This window comes from Eschrichtius robustus, chromosome 5 (genome assembly GCF_028021215.1).
Source record: "Eschrichtius robustus isolate mEscRob2 chromosome 5, mEscRob2.pri, whole genome shotgun sequence".
Taxonomy (NCBI): Eukaryota; Metazoa; Chordata; class Mammalia; order Artiodactyla; family Eschrichtiidae; genus Eschrichtius; species Eschrichtius robustus.
The window spans coordinates 47,096,477-47,106,821 of NC_090828.1; positions in this window are offsets into that span (position 1 = coordinate 47,096,477).

The window sequence follows — 10,345 nt, forward strand, 5'->3', positions numbered from 1 at the left end:
GTTTATAATTCAGTTAGTTGCTCCAAATTAGATTAGCTGCCTCTGGAGTCTTGAGCATGTCAATTTCATCTCAGGCAAAAGTATTTTAAAAAGTTGTGTGGGGGCTTCCCTGGTGGCGCAGTGGTTGAGAATCTGCCTGCCAATGCAGGGGACACGGGTTCGAGCCCTGGTCTGGGAAGATCCCACATGCCACAGAGCAACTAGGCCCGTGAGCCACAACTACTGAGCCTGCACATCTGGAGCCTGTGCTCCGCAACAAGAGAGGCCACGACAGTGAGAGGCCCGCGCACCGCGATGAAGAGTGGCCCCGCTCGCTGCAACTAGAGAAAGCCCTCGCACAGAAACGAAGACCCAACACACCCAAAAATAAATAAATACATAAATAAATTAAAAGCCATGCTCATAAAAATCTAAAAAAAAAAAAATGTTGTGTGGTGATAAACTCTTGTTTTACAGCCTCTTCTCCTTGTGACTATAGATTTTTAATTAACATTAGCTCCTGAGCTATACGTGTGAGTGTTAATGGATAAGATTATACATTTAGCAACTCCTCCTAGCAGAAGGAAGAGACAGATGCACAGACGAGTTGAAAGGAAAAAAGATGGTGTGACTGTGAATCAATACACGTGGTATTCTCTACACACTATGTTCTAGAAATTGATGTAATTCTAACATCATTCCATTCTCCTGGACCCAGTGTACACAAGTTCTTTGCCTATACAACCATTCTATTCAAACTTAGCTTACATATTAAAAGAAAAAGTAATATTTGACCGAGCATAGAGGGAGCTAGAGTGAGAAAATGTACGGGGGACTAGCGTTAATGTGTGCTTGTTAAAGGAAATGTATATACTCAAACAATATTCCCAGGATGGTGGGCAGCTGCCAAAGCTCAGAGTGAAGATACATCGATAAATATGTGGGAAAATCAGCAATCAAGTAGGTTTAGTAAATTTAAATAATTCCTGCCAAATTTGACTGCAGGCATTTAGAATTTGAGAATCCCAAGTAGAAAACCACTTAGATTTCTCAAAGGATAAGGCCTGGCTCGTTTCACTGTGAAACATTATTTTTTACTGACAAAAGAAGCAACAAGGAAAATGACTGAAATACAGATGCTAAACTATAAAGGAAAATGACATTAGTTTCCTTTTTAATCAAAATAAATGAAAGTTTTCATTAGCATCCAAGATCTCAAAGACATTTCAAGATCTATTCTAGTTCAGAGAATAAGCATATGGTAAAAGTATTAGTAGAATCATTATCACCTCTAATTTTTTCAAGTGTTCAAGGGAGGATGAATTCTTATTAAGTAGTAAATGATAATAGCCCATCACTTGATTAATGGGCTATTAATCAAGCCCATTAATCATTCTCGTTCTGTGAAAAGTAAGGAAAAGATACTGTAGCTCTGAAACTTGCATCACTAATGGCTGGGGTTAATTATCATTTCATGTTTTCCCATTTTCTCGTCCATGGGATCCACTTTTTAAAGTGATTGCTTTCAGTGACATAAAGAGATATTTAGTGTGTCTGTCAGAAAGGGAGAAAATCTCAATCTTGCCCAAAATATTTTGAACTATTTGATATATAAAATCTTAATAAATCTAATAAAAATCATTGCAACCCCTAGAGGGATTTTACAGTAGAGTACCCCTATGTGAAACTGTAAGCTGAGGCTTCCCAAGTTACTGATCTTGGGAGCAAGCACATACTAAAGGAGTTTCAGAAAATCAATTGCTTCTCTGGATGCCTGTTAACAATTGATGGGAAATGAAAAATATAAGAAGAGAAATTAGATCAAAAGATGGAGGAAATGGTGAGGAGGAGTTTTAAAGGAGAAGCATGCTGGGTCATGCAGTGTTCAGCTGCACAGGATTCTAAATTAGAAAGGCCACTGTGCTAATTCTAGTTCTGTCATTTTCTATTTTAGCCAGTTTGAGTAACTTGAATTGTATCTTTGTTTCTTTGGCTCCTCAGTGAGAAGGCAAAAATAGCAACTTTTAGGACTTTGTATGAAATAAATTAGTTAAGATATTTATAATGTCTAGTGGGGTGCTAAGAACTGGAGGATATTTCACAAAACATAGTTTTAGGATTAGGCTTGGTAAATAGATACTATTGTATTATGAATTTTGCTAGACACTTTATGTTTTATTTATAATTACTATTAATAATTACTACAATAATTACTATATCAAAATTGTGCCAAACTCTTTCTTAGCTATTTCTTTATTTTAGTTCATTTCTTCTTAATTCATAACTCTGCAAGGCAGGTATTGTAATTCTTAGTTTACCTACTGTGGAACTGTGGAGAAATTAAGTCATTTGTCTAAAAGTCCTGTGGCCATAAGTGAGAAAGTGAAGGATTATATCTGGGGCCAGACTTTCATACAACTTACAATTGGATGTGTCATTTGTTTTTAAAAATTAAGTTAAAATATGCAGAGAACATTTGTGTTTCTAATTGATGAATTAAAAAATTCACTTATGTAAATCCCATTTTATATGGGAATTTTAGATAATGATGTGTGGCTGTTGATAATCGGTGAGTGGTGGGGATAATTGGGAGAATTTTCTATAGAACTGTCATTTCAAGTTACCAGCTATTTGATAAACATTCTGATAGAACTAAATCCCATTTAGTTCATGTTTTTGATTCATTAAAAAGAGATTATGGACCAGATGGTGATAGATGCCATATAATGAAATGCATCTTTAATAGGAATGTCATTTTGAGGAGAGGGTTGCAGTGTAAAGCCTGAACATGAGCATAATGGCCTACCCATAATGGACTATTTTGCTGACAAAATTATTGATACTGCAGAAATTCCCTGTTTTCACTACAATGTACATTGTGACATATACTGCTGATATTTGTGTATCAAGCCCAAGCACATAGAAGACTTTTGAAAAATGCTTATTAAATAAATAAATGAATGGATTAATTAAAATCTTTCACACTTACTGCTCTTACCAAGGGCACTAATATCCTCTTACTCCTCCACCTCTGCAGAATTTGCTGTTTGACAAATTGACTTCTTTAAACTCTCTTTAACTTCTATGATGTTATTGAGATTTTTGTGTCTGTATCTAGTTTTGCAATCATTTTTTCTCTGTCACCTTTACTGACTGTTCCTCTTCTAACCATCTCACAAGTGCAAGTTTTTACTGGTCGCCCTTAATTACCTTCTTCAATCATATTCACTCTCTCTGAGTGACCCCAATCAGTGCTATGGTTTCAACTATTACATTTATATTGAAGAAACAGAAAGAGAAGGAAGAGGGTGTGAAAGAGGAGGGAGGAAGGAAAGAAGGAAGGAAGGAAGAAAAGAAAGAAAGAGAGAGAGAGAAAGGAAGGAAGGAAAGAAAAGAAAGAAAGAAGAAAGAAAGAAAGAAAAAGAAAGAAAGAAAGAAAGAAAGAAAGAAAGAAAGAAAGAAAGAAAGAAAGAAAGAAAGAAAGAAAGAAAAAGAAATAGAAAGAAGGAAAGAAAGGAAGAGAAGAAGGAAAGGAGAGATAGATGGAGTGAGGGAGGGAGGGAGGTTTTTTGTAAGCTGGCTACAACTTATTTCTCTACCCACCTTTTCCTCTCTTCTCTATGGTTTTGTGCCAAGCACACTGACCTCCTTGTTCCCTGAACACACAATATGCTTTCAGAATGTTGTGCCTGGACTACCCCACTCCATCTCCTCCTCTTGGCAAACTCCTGCTCGTCACTCAGCGCCAGTTCAAATGCATCTCATCCGTGGCCTTTCCTCACTCCCTCAGGCAAGTAGTTGTTCTGTTTTCCTCTCCCAAAGGAGTCATGCTCACACAGTGATTATATCAGCGGTTACATGCTATGGTAGTAATTGGTTCTGATATCTGTCTTCTCCACTATACTACTTTATTCATCTGTGCCTCCATCCCTAATATAATAATTGTAGAGTAACTTGAATTTATACATGCATATATGAATATTTGCATGCCAAAATTTCATTCAAATATTCTTTTAAAATTATTTCATTTGTCCTTTCAGCTTAATGTTATAGTGGTCAGTGTAATAATGATTTAGCTAGCTCAAAATTTTGGTAAACCCTAATGTAATTTTAATTGTTTAAAATAAATTATTTATTTAAATATTTTATATTTTTAAAAATGATGATCACTAATATAATCTGCATGCCACCTTTCAGGCATGCATAGATTCATCAATATGAATTCCATCTCTTACCATAAATCTGCTTCTTATTGTGCTGGCCTTCATGATAGGTTATTAGTCATGGTTTCCCTTACCATTGCTAAGTCTACAAATTACAGCCTATTCATGCATAATTTTTAAAATTTGATTTGGCTTTTATATTATAAGTAAGTTATAATTGTGTTATAAAGAGTAAATACCCCTCAAGGAAGAATCTATTGGCCTCTCTTAGAGAATAAAATCTATGGCTTTACTGATGGGATTTTACGAAAGATATTGTGGGTATTTCAATGATCTGTTCTACTTCCTTGCAAGGGTAATGAGTTATATTTAGGAATACTGATGTTTACTAGGAACTACAGCAACCAACTTCTGTTCAGTGGCAGTTGCAATATCCTGCCTGATTTGTAATTATGTTATTTTTACTTCACTCATTTATTTAAAAAATGTTTATTCAGTTTCTATACTGTGCAAGGTACTGTGCAAGAGATACAATCAATGGTGAGCAAAGACAGACAGTGTGCCTGTCCTCACAGCATTTACAGTCATCTATTATTAGGTCTATTGGGCAAGAGATTTGCAAAGCATTGTATTACTAAAAATGCATCATTAAAAATTCCTATAATTAACAAAAATTTTAGATAAAAAGAGAAATCAGCATGCTATGTATGATGAAAGAGAAAGAAGTTAGGAAATTCAGTAGTTAAAATAGCTATTAAATAAGTGGGATGTGAAAGTTTTAAAGGGTATATAGGAGGCGATTGGGAAAATATTATTTATGCGATTATACCACTAGATAATCTGTCTTAAAGAAAGAGCAACTTTCACAAATTCAATAAACTCATATTAGAAATATAGAAAAGGAAAAGGACATTCATTTTCTTATTCTTTGCCCCCAAATAATAAGTTGTCCATGACGGTGTGAATATACATGTAAAACACAGCCCAGAACTGTAATACAGAAGCTCTTAAGATAAAGCATAATTTTCAAGGCAATTCTAATAAACGTGATCGTCATGCTCCTTTGCCCTATGGTGATTAGAGTGAAGGGTTGTTAGATATTATTTTGTCTGCTAATATGCTTTTAGGTATACAGATGAGAAAGAAGAGTGAGATAGAAAAACAAGGTTTCTTAATGTGGGCCCCACGAATGGGCTTTAGGACATGAAATAATTTGCAGTATTTTTTTTATGGAAAAAGAGTCAATAGCATTCATCAGATTCTCCAAGGAACCTATAATTACCCAGAAGTTTAAGAACCCAAAAAGCTGGAGAGTAAGAGAAAGAGAGAGAGAGAGGGAAATAGATCAGAGATAAAATAATTCCAAGGCAATAATTAAGAGTACTTTTGAGAGCCCAAAATTTTTTAAAAAGCTTATAGTATTCTAAAATAAAACAGGATATTTAAAAAAAATAATTAGCTCTCAAAAATGTTGCTATTTTGTTTACTATTTGGAATAGAGGAAAAAGGGTAATTGAAACAGAGAAAACTTCCCCTGTCATTTAGATGTTTTAGCATTTGCTACAAACAACTTTTGGGAAAGTATTTTTACATCTACAATTATCAAAGTCAACTCAGTCAAGACTTGCCTTCAGTTTATTCATATAAACTTTACTTTGAATTTTGCTCTTAAAGATGCCTGAAATTGTAATTTGTATTCTATATCATCATTATATTTACTATTGTAAATTAATTATTGTACACAGATCAATAAGGTGTTTCAGAAACAAAGATATTAAAAATCACATTGACTCATGTCACTATGACCTATTTTTCCAAATGATTAAAAAGTGTTCATCAAATTAAATGCAATAACATCTACGTATTTGGAAGGACTAGTTTTTCAATATAGCATATGTGAAAGTTTGAAAGTTTATTTATTAAATGAATTTCAGCTCTTCTTTACTGAAGTCACTTCCTGATAAACAGCCAACACGAAGAAATAAATAAATATAAGGCGGTTGTGAATTCCAGGCTTCTTGGCTAGTCACAATTGGTGTGTTGTTATCTTGGCTTGAGGACAATAGTCGTAATTACTTTCCTCTAAACAGCTGAATTCAATCCAACTCATAATGTCAAAAGTTTATGAATCTGTTGTAGCAAAAATTAAGATTAGCAAAGAAGACAAATGCCACTGGAAAAACATTTTTCAAACATTTCCTATCCCCCCACTCCCCTTTCTTGTTTCATCAAATTGGAATCACTCCCAGTTTTAAAGGTATCACAGATTGAATTGTACTTTCCCAGCCACTGTCTGTCCAGTGAGTTAAACAAACACATATGTAGCCAGAAAACATCTTTCCTTTTGTATATGTGGCTTTTCATGTGTATTAAAATCATGTCCTTTAGTTTTGCTTAAAAACTGTGGTTATTACATCATTATAAATATATTTATGTACATTTATTCTAGATGATAGTTTCTGAGAGATGTTTAACTGATGTTACAATGATTATGCCTTGAATTAGAATTTACTAGATTTGAACAAATAAAAAATTGTTGACCTTTATATTTCTCAATTTTCTAAACAATATTATTAATTCAGTAATACAAATTAAAATCATATTTATATCACTGGTGACTATAGAAAATGGTCACTAATCCCAGTGAGTCTTAAAATTACTCAGTTCTCTAACAAAAATTGAAAAAAAAGAGGTGTGTGTGTGTGTGTGTGTGTATGGAAGTAGAAAGAGAAAAGTCATAGATAAGGAGGAAGTAGAGGACCTTTAGGTACTCAGCAATGAACTTGAAAGTCTAAGAATAGGAGAATCAATGGGTTAGGTGGAGGATTTTTATCAAGAATAAAAGAACATTGATTGGAAAGAAAACTGCATGATGTGACTAAAACTTTCACCAGAGGTTATCCTACTAGGATAGATAAAAGGGGACAAATAAAATAAAAAGTTTCTCAGAGGAATACAGAGAAATATTTTGTAAGATTTTGATTATGAAAAGAGAGAGAAGGAAGAGATGGAGAACACTGAAATTTTATGCCCAAGGGCCTGGAAAGATGATCATTGAAGTCATGCAAGAGGAGGAATAGTGAGAGAACATTTAAAGGAAAACAGATGGTCTCAGGTCAAACATGATAATAGGCATAGTAGAGAAGTTATTAATGCTAATTTTAAAATTACAACATGTGTACAGTGCATTTTATGTCATCAATGTTTTCACATGCATGTTGCCTCATTTGACTTGATAGGGAAGAGGAATGGCCATGTAAGAGCAAGAAGAAAAGCTGAGGTAAACCAGACAGTGAATTGTCATTTAGACTGTTAGGAAAAAATTAGAGAAGAGCTAATACCATTTATTTAGTGCTACTCTATGTGCTTGACATGATGTTAAGTTTTCTAAATCTATTTTTTTAATCTTCACAATAAATTTTTCAGATACTTACGTCTCCATTTTGCAGATGGAAAACTGAGATTCACAGAGCTTTTGTAACTTGCCAAAGATCACAAAACTAGGAAACAGCAGAGCTAGCATTCATCCCAGACATGACTGGCCATAACATTTAATATATTAAAAAAAAATCCTAGGCCAATAAACGCTGAGGGACCTTTTTCAAATAATAACAAAAATCAAATTTCTTGGCCTCTTATTCGCCATTCAGCACTGGACTATTTTGGTTAAAAAGTAAATGAATCAAAAATAATCTAAACATAGTTATAAAAAAGTTGTAACTATGGTGAAAGATATTAACTAGACTTACTGTGATGATCATTTTGCAATATATGCAAATATTGAATCATATGTTGCACACGTGAAACTAAGATAATGGTATATGTCACTTATCCTTCAATAAAAAACAATCTATAAATTCTATGCACTAAGGAAAAGATAAAGTTAGGGGAACATGTTCTACATATCAAGAACTCTCCTAAGTACTTTACAACATAATCTTTACAATTTCTCTGATATTACAACAATTTCATTCCTTCATGTGTCATTGCATTACCCAGGGGCTCACCAACAGAAGTGGGATAACATGCTCTACGTATGTCCCTTCCTTCGGATGGAGGGAAGTGAGAATAAGAGCAGCAGGTAACATTTAGTGTAGTGCTTCTATATACCAGGGTATTTCCTAGCACTTTACACACATTAGTTCAGTCAGTCCTCACAGCGGCTTAATGAAGTGAATGCAATAGTATGATCCTCATTTTATCAATGAGTGAAGAAAGGTAGAGAGTTGGTAGTTTCCAGAAATTTCCAGAGATATAGAGTCAAAGATCCAGGATTTGAATGGAGGTCCTCTGCCTCTGGAACCTGTGCTACCAGTACATACATTATACTGATTTTGTACAACTTAATAAAGGAGACTTAGTGCCCCCATAATGGTTCTAGAAGCCTGCAGAGGTCTGGAGTAAAGAAAATGTTCACCATTTAAAGAAACAGAAAATCAAAACAGGATAAGGAGCGGACGTTTTTGTTTGCAAACCAGTCCCTACCAACAAAACAGAACAAAACAAAACACAGAGACAACTTATATACGTTTATATTCATATTTTATGATTTTTTAAGAATATGGGGAAAAAAGATTTTGCAACTATCAAATCAAAGAGCAGTTAAACTAAGAACACAGATAACTACTGTTGATATTTTCGTATCTAACATTGAAATGCCAAGAAAGACTGTGAGAATGTCTAATTTTAGACATTCAAAGGGTGAATGTACCTAAATATGCGGACAAATGGAGAATGAAGAGAAGAAGATGCCCTTTTGTTCCCTGATACAGTCTGAAGAATTATAATTCTTGAAAATACAAATATCAATGAAATTAATACTAGCTAAAAATAGCCATATAAAACCATTCTCAACTTTTTTTTCTCACACTCTGAAGGCAAAGGGATGTGGTTTTATGTTTAACTTTATATTTCTTTATCAATTGGTACTTATTCCTTGTGTTGCAACAATGATATAAAAATTTTGAATCACAAGTTTATGTAGGTATAACTAAGAACATTTAAAAGTGACATGGTTCTTAAAAAAACTGTTTCTGTTAATTATAGACTGACAGAATTGAAACATGCTAGCTAACATTTGGATTTTTATTCATAATTAACACTTAGGGTCTAACAAATATCAGACAAAGCAATACTACACATTACCATTCAGTTCTTCTGTGATTTAGACATTGTGAGTAGTTCCTTTGATGTCATTAATTCCATTAACTCCGTGTTAAAGTTTTCCCACTTTTAGCAGTAACTAAACGGACCAGATAATCTTTTCATCTCCTATCCTTTGCACATGACCACTACACAAAGCAAATTCCATAAATGATAACATCATTATTCTCAACTGTCTGTATTTAATGAAAAACATTTTCCTATGGATGATAACATGGCTGTCGAGGAAATACTAAAAAAAAAAAAAAAAAATCCATCAAGAAGCTTTTAATTGTATCTTTAGCTTTATCTCAATCTCCTAAAATCTACTATGGTTTTTATAGGTCTTACATTGTATCAGTATCAAATTTTGAAACTAATGCCAAGAAGATCTCTCATATTTTCTGCTAAGATCCTGCAAATAATGAAATTCTTTTTCACCTAATTTAATTTACAAATTAATTCATAGTCTTTAATTTCTAATTTATTACTCTCAAGTTTCTATTTTGAAAAACCATAATTTGTGTACTACATGAATGAATGATTAAAGTATGCTCTTTGGGTGTGTTTCATGCAGTCCATCATTTTATTAACGATCTTAGAAAAAAGTAGAATTTTTTGATATAACCAACTTATTGACTGACTCCTCATGAATTAGCACAAATATCACTTCCTCAGAGCAGTCTCCCAAAGTGTCCTCCCACTCCTCTTCCCCATCTAGTTACTCTTCATCCTATTAGCCTGTTTGGTTTATTTTTTCTTCAATTATTTTTATCTTTTCATTTATTTGCTTACCTATTAATGGTTTGTTTGCTTCCATTAAAATGTAGGTTCCATAAGGTCAGGGATATTTTCTACCTTTCTGACTGCTATCTCCCTTGTGCTTTGAGATAGATGCTCAATAAACATTGCTTGAACAACCATCTACTCCTAAATATTTTAGCATCTATCTTTTGAGTAGATGGTTGTGATGTCTGCAACTTGCTCTCAAATGATTCATCAATAAAATAACAATATATATACATATAGTTATGTATGGAGAGAGATAAAGCAAATGTGAC